The sequence below is a fragment of the Typopeltis vanoorti genome, chromosome 5 (genome assembly GCF_054136105.1).
Source record: "Typopeltis vanoorti isolate ZY-2024b chromosome 5, IOZ_Tvanoo_1.0, whole genome shotgun sequence".
Classification (NCBI taxonomy): domain Eukaryota; kingdom Metazoa; phylum Arthropoda; class Arachnida; order Uropygi; family Thelyphonidae; genus Typopeltis; species Typopeltis vanoorti.
Window position 1 is genome coordinate 32,832,166 of NC_143553.1, and position 24,330 is coordinate 32,856,495.

At 37.7% G+C, this 24,330-nt stretch overlaps 1 protein-coding gene across 1 annotated transcript in view; it reads right to left on the bottom strand.

Moving 5' to 3' along the window:
• The window catches only part of FipoQ (F-box/LRR-repeat protein FipoQ), a 303,650-nt gene that overhangs the window by 248,181 nt on the left and 31,139 nt on the right, over nucleotides 1-24,330 (bottom strand). The gene's annotated exons all lie outside the window — the stretch shown is intronic.

Genomic DNA, 24,330 nt, shown 5'->3' on the forward strand with positions numbered 1-24,330 from the left:
CAAACTCTGGCAGCTTATTCCACTGATTCACCACTCTCCAAATAAAAAAACTAGTTCTAACACCCTTTGCTAACTAAGCTCTTGCTCAGTTTCCATGGATGCCCATAGTTCTCCCACCACCACACCTGTTCTGAAAACTTTCCTCTGAATGAATCTTGTAAAAACCCGTTGGTAATTTGAATGTCTCAATCAAATCATTCATTTTCCACCAAACAACCAGTTTCTGTGACCCACAAATCTTCAACCTGTTCTCGTAAGGTTCATTCCATAGACCTGCTACCATCTTGGTCACTCGCCTCTGGACCCTCTCTATCTCCTCCTATCACCAAGAAACCCTGATGCCCAGACCTGCATACAGTAGTCAAGATAGAGTCTTATCAAGGTTCGATAAAGAAGAGCAATAACCTGCATGTCTCTACTCGTCAAAGTATTCTTCAGTAACTGATCTGATGAGCTACTTTAGCCACTTTTGCTATGTGCCCCTTAAACTTTAATTCCCTATCTACTAACACTCCCAAGTTTCTGCTTCAATTTCCTGGAGTACGGTTCCACCAATATGATATACTGCTGATAATCTTTTCACCCCAAAATGCATAACTTTACACTTTGCCACATTGAACTGCCATCCATTCTCCTTAGCCCAGTCTGCCAATCTATCCAAATCATCCTGCAAAATTTTTTCATCATGTGTATTAACTATTGCTCTTCCCAACATTGCATTATCGGCAAATAACTGAACACTTCCTCTCAGATCCTTTCCTATAGCTTTAATGAACAAATTAAATAGCAGTGGTCCAAGAACAGAACCCTGCTGCACACCACTAGTAATAGGCCTTCGTTTGGACTTTACTCCTGAATAAACTACTCTCTGATATCACTCCATCAACCACCCTCCTATCCATCTTACCAACCCTATATCCATTCCCATGTGCTGTAGTTTACTGATTAGGATTCCATGCGGTATCCTCTCAAAGGCCTCCCCCCCCCTCACACACACACACACAGCATCTCATTTCCATCTATCAGTTCCTGTATTTTGCTTTTGACCAACTTCTCCAATACTTTGACAACGACTCCTAATATCTTGATCGGTCGGTAATTTTCTACATTATTCTTGGAACCTCGTTTATCTAATGGAACTATTTTTCCCTCTTTCCACGTCCTCGGGACTAACTCAGAGCTGAGACTTAGATTAAACAATATGGTGAAGGGCACTGACAGTTCCTTTGCGGCTTCACGTAAGACGCGAGCTGGTAAATCATCCAATCCCACAGATGTTTTCACATTAAGGTTCTGTAATTTGCTATTCACCTTCATTTCATTTACCTCAGTTCCAGTATAACCATCAATCAGTTCCCTCATTCCTGCAATATCACTGCCTGGATGATATTACTCTTGCAAAGTGTTCACTTAGTAATTCTACTATTTTGACTGATCCAGTTACCCTCCCTACCATCAGCATTCCTTAAAATCATCCTGCCTATACATTTTTTCTTTTACTTGCAGCATATCAACGCAAGCTAAAGAGAATGCTGTTTAGGATTCTCTTTAGCTTGCGTTGCTAACTTCCTTTCATAATAACAAAACTCTGCTTCCAACAGGGTCTAAAATACTGATTAGGATTCCCTTTATCAAAAGAGTCTATACTGTCTAAAATATATTGTAGCTAGCACATTCTATATCGACACAATGTTGTTCCCTGACAAGCACAATTTATTCTGCATAAAATTTCTCGGCTAAATTAACTTAATTAATGTTACAATTTCCCCGATTTCTTTCCAACACTACAAGCATCAGTATACATAGATGTGTGTATAATCTCAGACCTCAAATTAACCGTATGCTTTGTTCATAGATGACCCATATTATTTGTAACCTAATTTGACTTCACCGACAACTGTCCCTTCCACCAACATGAAAGGAATCGATTCTGAACTAAGTTCCTTACAAAAGTTCGATTCTGGCAAAATTCCATCCAACACGTACAGATTACTGACTTTTGGTCTATTTACCGAGAACCTTGTCTACCTCATAGCCAACAAGTGTCCATTTCCCTATTTCTGTCCATTCACTCTTTCCTTTATCAACAGATGATCTAAATATCAAGCGCCAAACCAGTTTAAGTGCAAGCCATAATTTTGTGTTATTTGTTTATTATTATCATTTTTTTGCTGTTGTTATCAAGCTCATCGCAAGCATTCATAAAACGAATCCGTTCCATTTCTTATACAACCCCAACTTCATATCATTCACAATAATTCCTGTTCTCTTTAACTCACTGCTTATACCTACGTAGAACACTCATAAATCTTTCTTCTTTCTTTTCATTCACTTTTGACAGCTCTTTCGTACCCTTCCTCTAAGAAAATATTTCACTATCCAAATCATTAGTTCCCACTACTTAGGGTTGCCAAATTTTGGAAAACCAAATACGGAACATGGGTGACCAAAAGAATGATGATGATTTATGCCATGAAATGCTACAGTTATTTCGGCTGCAGTAACTTTTCTTTCATTGCTGTATTTGGTTTTACAAAATAAGTATCAATACTGAACTGGAACTCGAAATGCTCAATTTGTGTTTCTGAGTGTTAATGTGTTCTGTAATATCCGATTGTTCCCGATGTGCAATACTAAACGTTCATCTACAGATTTTGCATTCAACTTCGTCGTTATGTTTTCCTTTTGCAATAAAATTCCATTCTTTCGAATAATCATTTAAAAACGCACTTTCGTTTTGGCAATGTTAAGGGCTTAAGAAAAGAAACAAAATTTAATTTAGCTGTGTATAATTAATTAATTAATTTACCTTTAATTATATATTTTATGTATTAACCAAATATCGCACATTCGAAAAAGGCGATATATTATTTTTTAATAATTATTGAAATAAAATCCACGTACTGTACAGATACCTCACTGCACAATGTCCAAATAAGAACTCTTTGAAAATAAGCAAATGCAATATATCTGTACAGAATTATAAATAAAATGCTTATACTAAATGAAAGAGACCTCGCTACCATGCCACCGCCGTAAACTGTAAACACAATTAATTTCCTCGAATTGTCAGTTTTTATGGCTTACAAATCAATCTACATTGGATTATTCGAAAAGAATATCGAAACTATAATTGTTTAACATAATATTTATAATTTTATCTTTTCATTAAAAGTACGGGACATTAGGCTATCCCTATAAGTACAATAAGGGACAGCAAAATTCGACACAAAATACGGGACAGTCCAGTATATACCGGGACGTCTGGCAAGCCTACCACTACTATACCTTTCACTAGATTGTTCTGTAACTTCATAGTTTCAGTTATATCCTGTTTGTTCTAGGAAAATATGATTTGATTATTCAAGCATCATTTCAGGATCATAATTATTGAATCTCCGCACATCACAATTTCTTGTTTTGTTTTGTTTTTATCTCCCAGCCTTTTCCTCTTATTTCAGGTTTTATCTGTGCCAGTTTATATCTCTCTCTGAAGCAGGCGCGCGCGCGCGCGCACACACACACACACACTATTTGGAGCCCCGTTTGGTGGCCCGCAGGTCATCTAAAAAAGTCCGTTTCTTGTCACCTATTAAACCAATCACATTCAGTTTCAGCATTAACATTTATCTTTAATAGTGTGTTGCCTTTCTATGATTAAATCGGCCCTCCTATACTGGTACTTTATATTCACTTAAAACTAGCGGCTGCAAGGAAACCAAATGTATCTATCTATCATCATCATCATCATCATCATCATCAAATTTCTGACATCTACCCTCAAGGGGACTTACAGGATATTATTAAATTATTAGATTATTATTATATAACACCTCCAGGGAGTCCAAAGACTCATCGAGAGAGAGTGCGCCAACAGCATCGAACGATCAGCCCATTCCAACTACTAACCGCGCTCAAACTTGCTTACCTTTTTGCGTGAGCCATTAGTAGCAGAGACCCTACCAATCGACCAACCTTTGCTGGCATTTATACTACATGAAAAACTTCCATCATTGCTAACTTCCTAACTACAATTTTCCTCCAAATCAATCTGTTACCTGTCAGGACTCCAACATTATCAGATTTTATATTTCTATCTTCTAAGGCACTTTTTACTGTATCACTCCAGCTATAACTTGGTCTTCCTCTGGGTCTTTTTTTCTGTAAATATGGCAGAGAACACTTGTTTTGCTAATCTCTCCTCTCCCATTCTGTTTAAATATGTATATATATTAAATGTATTATTATACATTGGCGTAGCTAGAGCTTTTGCCGCCCGGGGCGGTCCCTGAGTTTGCCACCCTTCTCAATACACACCAAAAATATTACAAAAAAAAAAAATCAAAAAGACGTATAGCATTTCTGACAATCTGAAGCTTAGTCACATCACCACTGGTCAGATTGGTGGGCGTTTTCGCTGCAGCTCCCTGATAGCCGTAAACTTCCAAATGCGCAGCAGTATGATTGATTTGTTTAAATCTAGCCTCGACACCAGGGGTGAGCAATTCTTTTTAGTGTGCATGCCTAAATCGCCAAATCTTTGATGCAAAATTTTCTCACGTGCCAACCGAAATTTTGGGGTACATATTATTGTTTTGTGTCTTTTAAGTATTGGGAAGATCTTTTCAAATAATCAAGAATCACACTAAAATGGTAAAATCAAATAATAATAATAATAATAATAATAATAATAATAATAATAATAATAATAATAATAATAATAATAATAATAATAATAATAATAATTTATTATTATTATTACTATTATTATCATTATTATTCATGACACCCAGGAGCCTGTGTAGCTCAGTTGATGTGGCGTTTGCACACCATCGCGCTTGGCCGCACGAAGGAAGACTTCGTTTCGAGTCTAGTCGGCGACTAGAGGAAATTTTTCTAAGCCTTTTTTTCGACCGGTTCCCGAGTTAGTCGATCTCTGGCACAAGCAAGCAGGTTTTTCCTCCCGGAAACTCGGGTTTTTCGTCCTGTAAACTCAAGAAACTCGACCGGAGAACTAACATTATTTCAGACATTAAATACATTGTGTTAGGGTTAGGGACCACGAGATGGCGGCACATTTGAGCCGTCTCTCTTCACTGCGTACCGCTTAATTAGTGATAGCTTTGGGCCATCTGTCTCTGATTGGGTGCCAGTGGAGATTGAACTGCCCACTCAGTCTCCAAAAGTTAGATAGGGCTAAATGGCCTCGCCTACTCCCGTATATACGGGAATAAAAAGGCGTTAGCTGATTTTTTTTTTTCGTGACACCCCCAAGGAGTCCGAAGACTCATCACGGGAGGACGCCTATTTTACGACTCTCTGTCTTCTTCACTACCACCGCACCTCTACCATCAATCAACAACATCAGCGCCATCCACCGCCCATCACCACCACAGCTGGTATTTTTTTGTCTGTAAATTGCGTGTGTTCTGAAGGGCCGATTTGTCTGTATGAGGGATGAAAAACTCGCGCTCAAGAAAAAAACCCTGCTACCTCCGTATGAGATCGGTTAACTCACCTTCGATTGAAAAAGTCCATATAAAGATTTCTCCCGTCATGACGAGAATCGAACTTAATCCTTTTCCAATCGAAGGGCTCAGCGTACCGTCGTTCTTGTAAGAATGAGAGTAAGAGTTGTAAGAGTAAGAGTATATTGTAAGAGTGATTATTGTAAGTCATATAAGATTAAATGAATGTAAAAATTAGTGACGGAATTTTTACTTAAAAGTCCTTCTACCATGTTGATAGCGTGAATATTTTTTATTTGCATTTAAGTGTAATTCTAGCTGACATATAAAGCCGCACAATTTAAAGACGCAATTTTTAACATCAGCGAGAGTAAACAATAATTATGAATTTTTTTTTATAAAGATCAATCAGACAAGTTTTTTCAAGTTTTTCCAATATATTACAGTGCACAGTCTCATAATCGTTTTACTAAAGCACAATAAAAGAAAATAAAATTAAAGATATAATTTTATTTCTTCTTAATCCCTTATACAGATAAATTGTTATTTTACCTACATAATATATTAAACAGAAATTAATTTTTACCATTTTTAGCTGAAAACATCAAATCAAAACTAGAGAAAGAAAAATAGTGGACATTTTATTTATTTAGCATCAGTGAGACTTCTGCTGTTGTTGCATCACTAATGACAGATAGTTTATATCAGGTTTATATTTTATAACCTGTAGAGATGTACATGCACTACTAATTTCATCTGTAAGGCTACTCCTGTTACGAGACTTAACAAAGTTCATCACTGAGAACAATAATTCACAAGAATATATAGATGCAAAAATGGATAATAATGCTGTTGCAAGGGATTTTAAACATACAAATATTTCGGGAATAGCATTCCAAGTTCTTTACCTCTTTTTCCGCACTTTTCTCTGTTACTTCCGACTCTAATCGCTCCTTTTCGATATTTTCCAAGTCAACTCTGAGATCAACAAATTTCTGCGTCTAAATTGAGCTACTTTGAAAATCAATCAACTGCATTTCTAAATCATCCATTTTGAAATGCAGTTGATTGTTATTTATCCACGAAAGTATCTACAAGTTTATTTGAATATGTTTTCGTGTTCTGCCACGAAAGGAGTCACGTCACCTCTGGCTGCCTGATGAATGATGCAACAACTGAACTGGATGAAACTTGTACTTCAGTATATCGAGAGATAGATGGCTTGTAAATAGGATCTTTGTTTCTTATTTTCTTATTACTTATTATTACTAGAACATAATGATAAAAAAAGTTATTTTTGATCAAAAGAACTACGAGAGAGATGGACTTCAGTTTTGGTTCATATAGGTCAAATTTATTTGAAACTAAGTAAGAAAATACCGACAAGTTTCGCCAACTTAGCTGTTTGGCTTCTTCGGGATAAAATTAGATGTAAAACAACTTAAACGCTAAAACTGTTAACTAAAACTATTAATGAAGGAAGAACCGAATAAAATTGTATTTTTTAGAAAAAACAAAAGAACGCTTACGGATCACTGTTATGGCTTCTTTTATGATTCGGGAGCGGGTACAAAAGCTCCATGCCCTCTAAGTAGGGCATGGAGCTTTTGTCCCATTCTATGGTATGGTTTGTCCTGGAGAAATGAAATGCTAACCGCGATTTGTCTTCTCTGTTATTGTTTACGTCTCCTACGTGTTCCTTTTTTCTGATTTCAAAACTTCTAGAGGTCTGACCAATATACTTAATCCGTACGAACAAGGGATGTTGTAGACTCCGGCATATTTGAAGAAAGGATGACTGTCTTTCGGAGATCTTAAGAATTGGCGGATGGTCTTAGAAGGTTTAAAAGCCACTCATATTCCATGTGGCTTGAGGAGTGTAGCAATCTTATTGGAAACTGTCCCCGTATACAGAATCGCGATAGTGGAATTATAATTTATTTCTTCAGTTGTCGTTGTGGGGGGTCACAGAAAAGTATCTTGTGGATCAATTTTCTTGAGTAACCATTGTTTATAAGGTTTTTTGATATCAGGGATAGTTCATCTTTGAGGTCTTTATATTCTGTAGTGATGAGAGAGGCTCTATTTTTTAGCATGTGTGCGATGCTAAGTTTCTGAGAAATGTGGTGAAGAAGTGAAGTGCAAGTATCGACCTGTGTTGGTTGGTTTGCGATGGACTGTAAGGCTGATGCGTCCATCTAATTGTTTCTTAATTAAAGTGTCCAGAAATGGTAATCGTTTTTCTTTCTCAAGTTCTAAGGTGAATTTAATTTTGTGATGGAAGGAGTTGATCTTGGTAAGAAAATCAGACAGATCCTTTTCTGTGTTTTTCCATACAATGAAAATATCATCCACATATCTCCACACACTGTGAGTTTAGGGTCTAGTTGAGAAAAATTTTAACTTTCAAGTTTCTCCATAAAGACTTGTATATCTAATATACAAGTAAACAAAAGGTGCTTGACCTTCTTAATAAAAATAAAACTTGGTATAAAATTTCTTGGTATCGTTAACGTATATTACACCCAAGGTAAAAAAAAATTTCTACATCTTTCTCTCGTCCAGAGATTTTTATTAAGAAGGTTAAGCACCTTTTGTCTACTTGTATATGAGATATATATGACTTCTGCATTACTTCAGCCTTGGTATCGGGGAGATTCGCTTGTGACTTTTGATGTGACCGGACGTGTTATTATAGTCTGTACCTGATTGAATTATATAAGGTTTCTCGTGAAACTCACATTGCACTGGAACTAACATAGTTTGAAACCTACTGTCTCCCCCTCTGCATGAAACATACAGGAGGTCTGATGGCCATGTAGGCCCCACCCGAAAAGAGGACCAGTGGTGGATGTATGGTTTTTTATGGAGGTAGGTTTTACTCTGTGGCCAAGTGAGTTTTCGACTCCTTTTCCCATTTATTAGGGTACGATGAAACTAAAAGTGCGATTACTTCGCGCGTTTTTCTAACGCTTGTCTTTTACGGCTGCGGGATTTTCTTTGCGGGTAGACCACTGATTGGGTCTACAGGATATCTATGCAGACTCAAAAACCCACGATCTTAAGCAGTGATTTCGCACCTTGTTCTCCCAGTATGAGTGCGATATGGACGCCAACGCCTTGGTGGAGTCACTGGACAGAGGACTGGCCATTAATATACTAAAAAAGATCCTCAAAAATTTGAGCTTAACAAAGGTTGGTCGATTGGTAGAGCCTCTGCTACTAATGGCTCAGTTAAGTAAGTTTGAGTGCGGTTAGTAGTTGGAAGGGAACCAATCGTTCGATGCTGTTGGCACACTCTCCCTCGATGAGTCTTTGGATTCCCTGGAGGTGTCTAATAATAATAATAATAATAACTATGTAGGGGGATGATGATGAGGAAGACGACAGTGCTCTGGCGGATAAGAGGCAGGACTTAGTGATCTCCGCCCCCTCAGACTTCACGGAGGTCCTCGCGCACAAAAAGCGCAAAATCACGGCCTCCGAACCTTCAAAAGAGGATGGAATTGAGGAAGACAGTCCTGTTTTGGATCTTATATATCCACTAGAGAGAATATACCCCTAATTATTTTGCATAAAAAACGTAAATAGATGTCTCTAAGAGCTACCATGTCCAATCTACAGATATCTTACAAATATGCAAAAAATGTCACTGACAGCATCAAGATTCAGCCCACCACAGTGATGGACTACCATAAACTTTCAGGTGAAATGAATGCCAGAGCCATTCAGTATCACACCTTTTCACTTGGATCAGAGAAAAATCTGAAGGTAGTGTTTAGAGGAGTATCTGAAGATGTATCCACAGAAGAAGTGGCTGCTGAACTAAATCAGCAAGACTTACCACCTATTAAGGTCAGCAGAATGACCAAGAAAGACAAGTCTCCGATGCCAATGGTATTAGTGGAGACCGGTCAAGCTTATAAATACATATACGACCTGACGTCCATCTGTGGGCTGAAAATCAGCCTAGAACCCTTAAGGAAAAGGATTTCAACAAGACAGTTCCACAGATGTCAAAAATTTGGACACACCCAGAAGATGTGTAAGGCTGAGTTTAAATGTCTAAACTGTGGGGAAAGCCACCCATTCAACATCTCAACATCTGCACAAAGTAGGGTTGCCACCTGTCCCAAATTAGGCAGGACATCCCAAATTTTAAAAAAAATTTCGGCCTCCCGATTTACAGCTAAGTGGGACAACTTATATATTCATCATCATCATACCTATCAATGATTTAGGCCTAGCATGGCCTGTTCCGGCCTTAGAAGTCATCGTTGAATCGTTTAAGAGGACGTCCTGGTTTTCTTTTTCCTAATGGCTTGTACTTTAAGGCTTGTTTTGGTAATCTTTCTGTTTTCATTCTTTGAACGTGTTCCATCCATTTATGTTTATATTTTTTAATTTTTTCTATTACTGTTTCTTGGTTTAATTCTTTGATAATATCTTCGTTTCTTTTGTGATCAAACTTATATATTTAAAATACAAATATTATTATACATGTACGATATCTTGCACAATCCATTGTCATCTATCAAAGCCCTTTATGTGGATGATACAGCGATATTAGCCAGAGCTCTACAGCTGCATCTTGCCATCAAGAAACTGCAAGAAAACTTACTACTGGTTGAAAGGCGATTTGCAACATGGAGACTGAAAGTGAACCCCCAGAAAAACATAGCAATCAGTAATTTGATTCTGAACACCAGAATCAAATTACTTATCTACAAACTGATGGTTCGTCCTATACTGACTTATGCCTCTCCGGCTTGGAGCCACACCTCTGATACTAATATTCTCAAGTTACAACGTGTAGAAAACAAATGTCTATGAATGATCCTTAATGCACCATGGTTCATGCGAAATGTGCAACTCTATCGAGCCACAGAAGTCCCCTATATTTACGCTTTCATGCAGACTATAGCAACAAAATTCTTCGAAAAAGCATCTGTACACCATAACAAATTGGTTCAACTAACTGGAAATTATGATGCAACAGGCTACTTCAAACACAAAAGACCAAAAGTCATCTTAAACTCCAATTCTAACATTTAATCTTCAAGCCCGCCCAGGGCGAGCAATTGGCCCATAAATTTTCCCCCACTCACCGTTTCCTTACCAGATAGCTGGGAATATGAAAAGCATTTGCTTCACCCTTTATGCCAGTAATGTTGATCGTTGATCATTGACGTTGGTATCGGAGTAGGGATAGGATGGAAAGTTTTGCTTGGACTTTTGACGAGATCAGACGTGTTATTTTAGATTGAGCGTGATTAGATTTCATACAAGGTTTTTTGGGAATCTCACATTGCACTGGCGCTGACACAGTTTGATCTCTACTGTCTCCCCCTCTGCATAAAAAATGCACAAGGTCTGATGGCCGTGTAGGCCCCACCCAAAATGAGGACCAGTGGTGGATTTATGTTTTTTTAGGGAGGTAGGTTTTTATCCTGTGGCCAAGTGAATTCTTGAGACTCCTTTCCCATGAATTAGGGTATTTTAAACTTAAATATTGATTTGCTGGTAGACACATTTGTATGTCTATGGGACTGTGCTGGAAGATCTTTGGGATTTTAATCAGTAGTCTACAGTTTCACGACAGTTTTGCTACAGTTTCACTAGGAGAAATTTGAGGCAGTATATCCCAGCTTCCTGAATATTTACACTCAGATTAATGACATGGAAAAAAGTGATGTAGACACTGAAGGAGACTTCACACCTGTCCCACCCACCAAAGACTCCCTGACAATATGATTGTTCTCAGGAGGAACAATCAAACAAAAAGCGAAGAACATCTGAAGATCATGTGGAAGAGAATGTAGCAACACATGATACTCAAGACAGAAAAGAAAAGATCCCTCCAGTTATCCTCCAAGACAAAGAGAAGTGGATCTGAAGGTCCCTAGGAGAACAAAACATCAATTTCTCCAGGGCAAGAAACACTGATGGGGGTGTAAAGATTCATCCTGCTACTGTTTCAGATTATCATAAGATGACGAAAATGCTGGACAACTCCAAATTGCCCTTCCATACCTTCGCACTAGCAAGCGAGGAAAAATCTTAAAGTGGTGCTTAGAAGGGTTGCTGAGGGCATCAGAACTGATGAGATCACTGCTGACCTCATCAGTCAAGGACTGACCCCAATCAAAGTCAGCAGGATGCTGAGATCTGACAAAAGGCCAATGCTGCTGGTGTTGGTAGAAATCAGCAACACACGGAAAAGGATATATGAAGTGACAGATATTTGCAGGCTCAAAATTACAACCGAGCTTCTGAGGAAGAAGGCATCAGTAGGGCAATACCATATATGCCAAAAATTCGGGCACATCCAAAAGTTGTGCAGAACTGCCTATGTATGTCTGAAATTACAAGGGATGCCTTTTCCACCCAAAAAATCATGGGTCAACAAGAGTGAACCCTGCTCCCCCATGCAATGACACCATAATCAACCAAGCAGGTCACCCTCCTGTTCTAAATACCGCACATTCAGCAGCATAGGAAGGCATATGCAACTTTCATCCATGACCAAAACATACGCAGAGGCAGCACGAACTCAGATTCCTTCATCTCAAGAGCAAACAAGCTCCAAGTTAATAACATCAGTTCTAACTGCTTCAATTGCCACCTGCTGCATGAATTCAGCAAAGCAAGCATCTCACCATCTTCCAGAAAGAGATTCTATCTAGAAACCCAATCCATATTGACAGCTCTCTACAATGTATAAAAAATTCAAACCAAACTCCCTCATGATTATACAGTAGCATGAATGGTAATGAGCTGACAAATAAAATTCTGAAACTATAAGAATTTGCAAACAGATACAATCCACACATAATCTTGATCAGTGAATCACACCTCAGACCATCTAATAACCCAAGATTAAGAAGACATATACTATATAGGACAGACAAACTTAACTCTAGTGGTGGTGGCACAACCATTTTTAATAATTTTTAATAAAAATTATTAAAAATTATTTAAGCTACAAAGTTTTAACCGACCCTCAAACTTTAAACCTTGAAGTGACAGGTGTGGAGGTGCACATCAACAACGCAGATGGAATTAAAGTCTATGCAGCGTACAATCCTACCAGCATTCCACTACTGATATCAGATTTAGACTCCATCCTCGACTCCACGGATTCCATAATTATAGTAGGAGACCTCAACTCCAAACATACAGCTTGTTTCAGTTCATCAATCAACTCCAAAGGCCATACTTTATTTAACTACACATCACTCAACTCAACTCATCAATAGTAGCTGGACCTACCGATCCCACCCACCACAGCCCATCAGGAAGTTTGGATGTACTAGACATAGTCATCCTCAGAAACATCAGATATCAATATCAGCTGGAGACATTAGAAGAGCTTACTTCAGATCATAATCCTATCTAGCTCAAGTTAGGTACCCAGGATCAACCCTCTTTTATAGCATGGGATACGCTCTCTAAGATTCTCCCAGAGCACATCGGCCCACCTCCTGTCATTCACAAAAAAGGAGAAATGGATTTAGCTGTAAGCAACCTAACAAGACAAATTAACACAGCAATAGCATCAGCTACATAAACCACTGTCTTCCACTAGTCCAGTCGGATTCCGGAAGAGATTATGAACCTGACCAGAACTAAAAACAAAACCAGAGAGCAAAACCACAACATGAGAGCACTGCAGGACAAAACAAACTTAAACAACTTGAACAGACAGGTTCGAGAAGCTCTCCGGAAACACAGGAATTCTGAATTGGAATTCCAGTGTTTTTTGAAGACCAAACATGGAATTGCACACTCAGATGAAGAAAAAGTAGAAGCCGTAATTGACAACCTGGAAAATCAATGCAGCCCATCTTACGAAAACTTAAATATTAATCTCATTAATAAAGTTCATCGTCGGGTCAGAAAAGCCTTAAGACAACCTAAGGATAATTCAGATCTCATCATCCCCCACTACTCCAACAGAAATAATCAGCGTTATATCCCAATTGAAGAATAAAAAGGCTCCTGGTCCCGACGGCATCACCAATAGAATAATAAAATTACTTCCAAGGAAGGCCATAATTCATCTGGTTCATATAATTCCATATTAAGACTCCAGTACTTTCCCACAGCTTGGAAAACTGCTGACATCATCCCTCTGAAAAAGTGTGGTAATAACCCACAACTCCAGCAAAGCTACAGGCACTTCAGTCTTCTTTCCTGCCTCGGTAAAATAACAGAAAAAGTCATCCTAACAAGGCTACAATTTGCAGTGGACAAACATAAAATAATCCCAAATGAGCAATTTGGTTTTTGCAAAGCTCACAGCACAGTGCAACAAATTCACCAATTAACAGAACACATCATCCACGGTTTCAACTGGCACCTCCCTGCTGCTGTGTTCTTGGACATTGCCAAGGCCTTTGATAAAGTCTGGCATCAAAGCCTTATCTTCAAACTTATTGAAAACAACATCCCAATTAAACTAGTAAAACTTATCAACTTATACCTTAGCGAAAGATACATGCAAGTAAAACTCAACAGAATTGTTTCATGAAGGCGCAAAATTCTAGCTGGTTCTTCTGGTCCCACTACTCTTCACAATTTATATATATCAGACATCCCTCTAAATTCAAGAACAACTATTACGGCCCTTTATGCCAAAGACAACGCTATTCTAGCAAGGTCTCTCGGCCATCGCCTGGGAATCAGTAGACTGCAAGGAAGTATTAATGCACTGGAAAAATGGTTCACCAACTGGAGGATTCAAGTAAACCCCCTTAAAAGCTCAGCCATGTTATTCTCTAGAAAAAAAAAAAAAGGTCTTCATTAAAGAAGACATCTTGCTCTCTGGTCAAAAGATCCCATGGCAATCAGAGACCAAATATCTTGGGGTACTACTGGATAAGAAACTCCTTTTTAACAAGCACATCAATCTCATTGGCTCCAAGACATCCATAGTAATAGCTCAACTCTACCCAATGGTCAACCGCAAGAGTAAACTGAACTTACAAAATAAATTACTACTTCACTAGATGGTTATACGTCCAGTTATTACCCATGCCTCACAAGCATGAAATCACACCACTTCACTATCACACATTTTAAAACTACAAAGAATCCAAAATAAGTGCCCAAGGATGATTCTAGATGCCCCATGGTTTATCAGAAATTCACAGATTCATCAAGAAACCGGCATTCCATACATCTCCTCCCTTCTTCGTGATCTTGCAGAAAAATTCTTTGTCAAGTCAAGTTTGCATTCAAACCAGCTGATCGTACAAGCTGTCAATTACAACGAAACAGAGTACTACAAATACAAAAGACCGAAGGCTATTCTACTCCCAGCTGATCATAACTAATACAACTTTCCCCAGAGGGCAAGCTTAAAGCTCCCTTTCCTTCACAAAGGGGAATATGAAAAGCATTTTTGCTTCACCCATTATGACAGTAGTGTTAGACCTGTTAAAAAACCTTGGTATCTCTCCCAGGTCTGGCTCCCACTGAAGAGACCTCAATAAAGGTTGAAACCGGTCTGGGTAGTGGCCCTTACCATTATGCTTGCAAGGGGGTGTGCTTTGCATTATGAGATATATACTAAGGCAAGTGATATGAAGTCATTAGCCTCTATATACAAGTAGCTGAGACATGAATATATTTCACGTGCAAAACTTTGTGTTGCTTACTTGGGAAAAGTATTAAAACCAAGTACAGTATAATATTTCTCGGTATCTTTAATGTATATATACATATATATATATAAACATAACATAATATATATATATATATATAGGACAGGGGGTGCTAAAGGGTCAGGGGTGCTTAAGGGTCAAAGCTGTATAACTGAGAGGAGACCTCCACATAGCCTTTAAAGGAATGCGGAGAACCGACCAGGGCTTCTGACCTAATGTCCAATCCTCACCTTCTCGTGGTGCACCCTGTTGGGTATCTACTTTGATACTGAACGAACGAGGATGGGCTGTCAATTTGGGATTTAGCTGACCAAATTGTATTCTTACTGGTTAAACCAAAATAAAAAATGACGGTACAACATGACAAAATTTCATGCCGGCTGGGGCATCGCCCGGTTAAACAAGGCCCCCGTTGTTTTCGCCAGAAGAACAAGCTGGATTCAGGCCAAATAGAGGCTGTCAGGATCAGATCTTCACTTTACGACAAATAGTCGAGAAAGCATGGGAATATAACAAAGATCTGTATTTAAGTTTTGTCGATTTGGAAAAGGCATATGACATGGTGCCAAGAAGGAAGCTGTTCAATACGCTGCAGTTATATGGTGTCAGTGGGGCATTATATCAAGCAATACTTGGTCTTTATTTGAGTTGTGAGTCAGCAGTTAGAATTGAAGGAAGTACAGGAAGATGGTTTAATGTTAAATCTGGTGTGACACAAGGATGTACATTATCCCCTCTGTTATTCATTATCTATATGGATCACATTATGAAGGAATGTGGTATTAAACCTGATATCAAAATTGGAGATGTTAATGTCAGCTCTTTGCTTTATGCGGATGATGTTATACTTCTAAATAAATCCGCTACAAGTCTGTAAGATTCTCTGACTAAATTGAATAGCTGTTGTAATAGATATGGTATGAAGGTCAGCAATAAAAAGACAAAGACAATGAAAATAGGCAGAATCATTGAAAATGTCAACTGTGTTGTGAATGGAGAACCTGTGGAACAAGTAAAACATTTCAGCTACTTAGGCACAATTTTTACTGAAGATGGTAAACTAAATATAGAAATAGACAACAGAATCAGCAAAGCTGGTATCGTGGGAAGTCAATTGAATAAATTCATATGGAATAAGAAAGAAATTAGTCGGAACACTAAATTAGCTGTATACAAGCTGTGTTCAAACCAATTTTAACTTATGGATCTGAGAGCTGGGTCAGAAGTAAAACACTTGACCAAAGACTACAGACCGCAGATATGAGAGTCCTGAGAAAGATTAGAGGCATGAACAGATGGCATCAATGGCAATATCATATTAAAAATGAGGATATTAGGAAAGAACTTGACATTTTCAGCATCCAGGAATGCGTTAGCAGATCTAATCTCAGATGGTATGGTCACTTAAATAGAATGGGAGAGGAAAGATTAGCAAAACAAGTGTTCTCTGCCAGGTTGGCAGGAAAACGACCCAGAGGAAGACTAAGATATAGGAGGATTGATACGGTACAAAGTGCCTTAGACGATAGAAATATAAGATCTGATATAATGTTGGAGTCTTGACAAGTAACAGACTGATTTGGAGGAAAATTGTAGATAGGAAGTTAGTAATGATGTAATTTTTTCATGTAGTACTGTTATATCCTGTACACCCCTTGAGGGTACATGGCAGGAATTTGATGATGATGATGATGATATATAGGACATCACAGCAGTAGCTTAGCCAAGTCACTGCCAACATTGGTAAATTTGCAGCTACACACCTTTTCAATGTAACAATTTCAATAACTGTTAAAATATCCTGTCACTAGCTCCGTTTGGTGTGCTTGGAAACTGCCTTAATGCTATGGTGTTCTTACCCTTCTGCAACACAGAACGAGTTTGGTAATTATCTGAATAAAGTACATCACATACAAGGAGCACATACTATCTTTGGTTGTTAGCCGAGTAGAAAGAACAGGTCCTAAAGACTGATGGTTCAAAACTAACAAATGAAAAAAAAAAAGTTTTTATCAGGCCTCGAGGTCTCCAGGCGAAAGTAAGTGTTATTTGGTCCAGCACAATGGGCAATGGAATAATAACCAATTACATCTAACTGCTGACTTCCAGCAATGAGTAGTCAAAATTGATTGAAAGTACATAAAGTTTTGCATGATCAATCTACTTTGGTATCCATGTTCTTCAAGAGCTTCCATAGCTCAGTCAGCACAGACAAAGCCCCTTGGTCGGAAAGACCTGGGTTCGATTCCCATCAGTGAAGTGAGGAACCTTTATCTGGTCTCTTTCGATGAAAGGTGAGTTAGCCGGTCTCATACGGAGGTAAGGGTTTTTCACCTGGAGACTCGTGATTTTTGTCCCCCAGAACAGGCAAACCAGCCCATGAACACACATGGTTTACTGTCATGAATACATCCCAGCCATATGCCGGTCCTGAGCCCTGATAAAATTGGGGATGGGGAGTAAAGAAGTAATGTTGTGCTACCCTATCTATCTCCACCAGTAGCCAATTAGAGATAGCTCCCATGACTATCACTAATTATAAGTGGCAACCGATGAAGAGACCAGCAAACAATTGTTGCCATCTCTTAGTACCTAATCCTAAAAGGTTGTGTTACTGTATGCAACAATGATTTTCTTGAGTTTACAGGAAGAAAACCCAGAGTTTCCAGGAGAAAAATCCCACTTAGAACCATAATTGATTGTCATTTAATTATTTAAACAATTATCTTACATACTTGAAAATCATTATTTATTAAAATTATAATAAGAATGTTCGTATATTTTTATTAATAATTTATTGCTGTTGTTTGAATATAAACATGGCATTATAAACAGACAATATTTTTAACATTACAATATACTTCTTATTTGATATGAATTCTACCCATGTAAAGTTGAGTTAGCCAATACCTGTTGGCACAGTATTGGCTAAGAGAATAATAAAGTTCAACCAAACGTTGAACTTTATTAGGCTACTTCAGGCCTTTAACAAGTATTGGACGATGAAATAATCTTGTACCTAAGGAAATTCACAAACGCTCATATTTGCAGTAAGATTCAAACCCATGAACTACTGGTGAAGGAGGAAACGCTTTACACTCAGCCACCTAAGGCAGCATATAGAATATGCCATGTTTGTGCTTATTTTGAAAAGTGATCATATTTAATTCATTGCCTCTCAGCAACAAGCTCTCAGTCTCTCCAATTCTAATTCCCCTCTAGATCATTGGTGGATAATCGCACTCACCAGGCCTTGGACATACTAAAATCTCAAGAATCGATTACCTGGTTAGACAAGTGGTTAGCATACCTACTCTACCAAGGCTGCTGGTTCGAGTCACTCTTTGGGCATGGATGTTTGTGATTGTCTTTAGGCGGGAGATGAATTCATTGCTTGGTGTGAGATCACATTCCCACTTATTGTAGGCATGAAGTGGCTTGAAAAAAGCATTTGTCTCTAGAGCAGGGTTTCTGAAGCTTGAACCAATTTAAGACTCATATTAAACAAATATGTCAAGGCAAATGTCAACTCACTGGTACATTCCTTCAAAATACATACATACATTCCTTCAAAAAAAATTGCATAATACCTCTTCCTCACTCACAGTTAGTCTCTCCTCCTCATCATCCACTGCTCTCAAACTCTACATGATGTCGCATTCACAAAGATGAAAGATCTTTATGAACTGCTCATGAAATATTTCAACTATATTCTCCACAGTTGTCTTTATACCAATTTCTCCAATCAGTGCCATCCTACCATAATCATTCTTTTTTTTTCTGATGGCTACATATCGAAAGAACTCCCTAAGATTTTTTTTTTTTTTTTTTTTTGGCTTCATTAGCTAACTGCTTCTCATATTGAACTTTTGCCATCCTTATCTGAATCACCCTTCTTGCTTGTTCTTTGTATTTCTCATGGAATTGATTATTACCACTCCCCTTGTGTTGCCTCCATATCATCCTTTGTCCTCTTCTGCTCACTAGACTGCAGATTATAAACTCTCTCTCTGCAAAACCTCATAAATCCTCATAACCACCATTTACACAGTACTGATGTAATTTTTGTTACCTGCCTTTCTACTATCTCTAAAGTTTCTTGATTCCCTTCAAATCCCAGTGACCAGATCTGATCACAGTAATCCATGTAGTCTGATCAGATCCTTTCAATGAACCCATCACCACCATCATATCTCGGCTGATTAATTTTCTTCCCAGTATTGGAGTGACCCAACACTGGTTCTGCACGGCAAAGATGTTCGGAGTACTTGGGAGATAGTTAAGGGATATCTGGAAGAAGAAGCAATATCCCACTGTATATTCAAGGTCAAGAAGGTAAATCAGGTAGGAGTTAAATGGATGAGTAGTATGATTAAGCATGAGCTGCAAAAAATAAAATGTTGTGGAGGGTATATAAGGAGACAGGTGACAAGCATGGTAAGGAAGACAAAATCAGATTATGAGAAAAAAATATCTGACAGGCAAAAGGAAATCCCAAAGAATTTATTTGTTATGTGGCAAACAGGAGGAAGAATGACTATGGAAGGATAACTTTAATGAGTGCAGATGGAAGAGAGGTAACAGAGGTAGATGAAATTATTGAGCTACTGAGTGATCATTTTGCAAGTGTATAATTCAAGGGAAGATATTGTTATGACAGAGGCGACGAGGATTGATATGAGAACAGAGGTTGAATTGGAGGTACTTAGGATACTGCAGAATCTAAATGCAAATACAGTTGTGGGATTGGGTGGGATATTGGCTTGCATTTTAAGAGAATGTGCAGGGGAACTGGGAAAGTTTTAGACCAGGCTGTTTAATCTAAGTCTCAGCTCTAGCAAAGTCCCAAGTGAGTAGAAGGAGGACAAAATAATTCCTTTGTATAAAGGAGAATCTAAGTCTGTGGTAGCAAATTATAGACCAATCAGTATCTCAGGGGTAGGGTTATCATATCAGCATTTATGCAGACATGTCTGCATTTTGATAATGAAAATATTTGCCAGTGTTGAAAGGCTCTTTTCATTAATACAAGCTCAGTGGACACCAAGGAAAGAAATAGACTTACCATAGAATCTGTGAAAGGTCTTGATATAGTTAAATTTAATTACAGACACTTTACCTGTAAAATATGCGACTATTTGTGTCAAAACAAAGAACTGCTAAAGAAAATTAGGTCTAGTGAAAAATATGCATGGGCTGCAATGTAATGTATGTAGTGTGATAAGTCTAATTCTTTTTCATGTAGGCCTACTCTTGTTTCATTGAACTTATGACACTTAAAATCTTATATTTTTGTGTGTTCTAATAAGCATACTCATCACATCTAATTAATGAAAAGCTTACAGAGGTAAAGATTTCAAACATATGTATTTATTTTTGTGTTAGATGTTTGTGTCTGGAATGAGTTGATCAGGCGATTGGGTGTCAGCATTTTGGCATTTTAGAATATGGTAACCCTACTCAGGGGTGATGGTAAAAGTACTAGGAAAGTTAGTTGAAAAGAGAATTCAGAATGGGTGGATAAGAATATGATATTTTATGAGGGGGAAGAATGGCTTTGTGAATGGTAAGTCATGCTCTAGTAATCTATAAACTTTTTATAATAGGATGATAGCTGAGCTGGATAAAGGGAATGGCTACACAATGATACTGCTGGATTTTGCAAAGGTGTTTGATAGGATATCACACGAAACTCTATTACACAAACTGCAACAAATGGGGGATGGATATGAACTGGTGATATGGATAAAAGGGTGGCTGATGGACAGATACCAGAAAGTAATATATGGAGGAGTAAAATATAGAAGGCAGGTGACTAGTGGCGTGCTTGCAGGGTTCTCTGCTTGGATTACTGTTTAATTTGTACATAAATGATACAGGAAATAATTTGAAGGGAGATATTCAGTTGTTTACTGATGATGCAAAGTTGAGTCAGTTGTCTGTTAATGATTTCAAGGTGGGTAGAATAGATATTGTGTTGATAGTTTGAGTCTCCCACAATGAGTCTTAGGACTCCATGGAAGTGCCTCTGCAATAATAATATCAAAAACTGAAACTAAGCAATTATAACAGTTTTAATAGGACAAACAATATTGGTGGTCATGTTTATGGATTACTATATCGTTATGGATCACTGCATATGAGTGTGTGTGTGTGTGTGTGTGTGTGTGCACACAGACAAACATTTTAAGTACCACATAAGCAGTGTGCAATACTTAAAGGCTGTTAAGATCCTTCCCAGATTGTTCTTCACAGCCATCATTTTTTTAGGATAAGGTGGTCAGTCTTATACCTAAATATACAGGGTGTCCTATAAGTTTGAAGACAGAGAGGGGGGGGGATCAATGATAAATTATTAAGAATCAACATTATCTTGATATGCTCAGTTAAAGACAGAGAAACCGTTTTTCTTTGTCTGCAAATGTATCTGAAGGTTGAAGGAAAATGTTTCAAATACTGAGCATATTTGAAAAGGTAACTAACATTATTTATAAATAAATCATGCTTTCAGAGTTTTCAACACCCTGTATATTCAAGTATTTAAGTTCTTTTAGGAAAAACAAATGCCACCATCTTGTGGTTCTAACATTCACATTATTGTCTGGTATAGTGCTAGTTCTATTATTATTATTATTATCCAGGCCTCCATGGAGTCAAAAGACTCATTGTGGGAGGTCCTTCCTAAGAAGCACAAAGTCTATCAAGACTCATCGAGGGGAGGTCCCCCCCCACCAAGAAACACAAAGTCTATCACCCCACTCCTTAAACTCATTGACTGTTCTCACTCTCACCACTCCATCAGTCAATGCATTCCATGCTAGTTCTATAGTTGCTTTTTTTTTTTTTTTTTTTTTTTTTTTTTTGAGATATTGGGTTAACACAGGTTTTTGGCTCCAAAAACTATTTGCCCATGCCAAGAGATTGACAAACTCAGGAAATGGTTAAAGAAAAAGTTACTATAGTCAGCAACCAGATTCAATTCAAATTTAGTGATCGGATAGCTATTTCTATACGGCTATATAGGTACTCCCCCATTAACCAGTCCACAAGTGAATTAATATGTGAAACTAGTGTGAATCTCATTCACAGAAGGTCGTAAACTTATTACATTTAATACTGTGGATGGGCAGGCTAAGGATTAGATAATTTGGCAACCCTGCTTCAGAGACACCAACATGGAACTTTTTTTTTTTAAACTAGTTCAACCTCCAATAGGCAGGGTGGCAGTTTCACACCAGGTGAAAACCATTCACAGACATCCATGCCCAAACTTAGATTAAAAACCATAGCCTGTTGGTTAGAGAACTGGTAAATTATGCACTCTGTCAATTACCCCTCCATTAAGAGATCACCCTTTTTATGTGTGTGTAGTATTTATGAAAGGCAAGTTACATGAAATCTGATATACCAATTAATGTACTTTCGAAACCAGTTCCATTTTTGATTTAAAGCTCTGTTTAGCCCCACCTCTGATTTAATGAGATGTTCTGCATTTGTTGTCAAAATGGATCTTGGTTCTGATTTTGATCATAAAATCTAATTATTCTCAACTGGCTTACCCTGGGAATGAGGTGTTGTTGGATGTTTTGTAAACAGCGCTAGATCTGGATGTTATATGCTATTTCACTACACATTTCATCTCAGGTGATGAAATGTGTTGCCCTCTTTCTTTCTCTGTAATAATTATAAATATAGCCTATAAGTATTTTTTTTTATACAATACTAATAGAAGTCATCTGCTTAATTGATGACCTCTTACACATGACGTTCTGTTTCCATCTTTTGCCTTTTCTACCAGTATTTTCAGAAATACTGCTTCAAACTGCCTTGCCATTTCTCATCTTTTCTCTGAACAAGGAAGATGTTACTAGTCAACATCCATATTTAGTTCAGCTTACTGAAACAACATTCTAACTACAACCTCCAGCTATTCATGAAACATCAACAGGTTCCTTTTTTCTCCTCCTTGCCTATATATGGCACTGTTGTGCTCTACATTTCACCTCTCATGTAGTGGAAGGTAATTTGTGTGGTGCTTTTATAAAAAAAAGTTTTCTTTTCTTTTTTATCATTAAAAATTGCACAGTCATTTTTTTTTTAATTACATAATTGTTTGGTCCTATACCTATGTTGATATAGTTTTTTCTAAATTCTACTGTAAGTTCCAGAAGTTATAAACATTCCTCCTGATTAACCAAATAGAGAATATGTAGGGTCAAAAACATTATTTTTTTCACCTATTTTAAAAAACAATTGGGAGGTCTGCAGCAAGTAACTTTTTGCTTGACAAGGAGAGTTTTAGATAATTTGGTGGGCCCTAATCATGTGACTTATTATATATAATACCTTTGTGCATAACATATAACTTAGCGTCCTCCTGCATGCCATTGTGTCAGCCCGTCTTCACCACTTTTCCAACTTACAAGTTTGTGAATGTCAATTAACAGATGATTTTCACTGTTTGGCTTAACACCACAACTCTTACTGGTGACCTCAAGTGTCTTGCAAAAGTTCTGTTTTGCCTCTGAATAAAATTTCATAGAATTTATTAAAAATACATATTTTGGCCTGGGCAGATGAATCAACACTAATATAATGGTTCACTCTCAAGGTATAGTGGTGCACATGGCCTCTACCTGTCTGAGATGGCAATCATGGTGTAATTATTGAAATTATTAAGACCACTTATAATAAAACAAGAAGGTAGGAAAAACGATTTTATGTGGATATAATTAAAATAACTGCCCATTATTTGCAAGGGTGCATACTAATATTATTTGAGTTTGTCATGGTAAATTTGTCTGCAATAATATAACAGAGCTGGGCCAAGTATTCCAAAAATACACATCAAGTATCCAGTGCTCATGTTTCTATATATATATATATAAATAACATACTATTGTGTTTGTGACAGTAATAATAATAAGCCATTACTTTCCATTACCTCCACCTCACATATGGCACTGATGTGCTATAGGTTCTTGTACCTCCCATGTGTAGGATAAAAAAAATTGGATACACCTTTGAATCTGTTACTTTCTTCTCTTAGGTGTGACAATCTGAAGATTGGATGGCGTCAACAGTATCTCATAGTGTCCTATCTTGTGCTTGCCCTTTTATTTCTTTGTAGCCTTTTAACCCCAGTTATTACTGTTGTTTATATAAGAGACTCTTGATCTGCCTCTTGGCTTCTT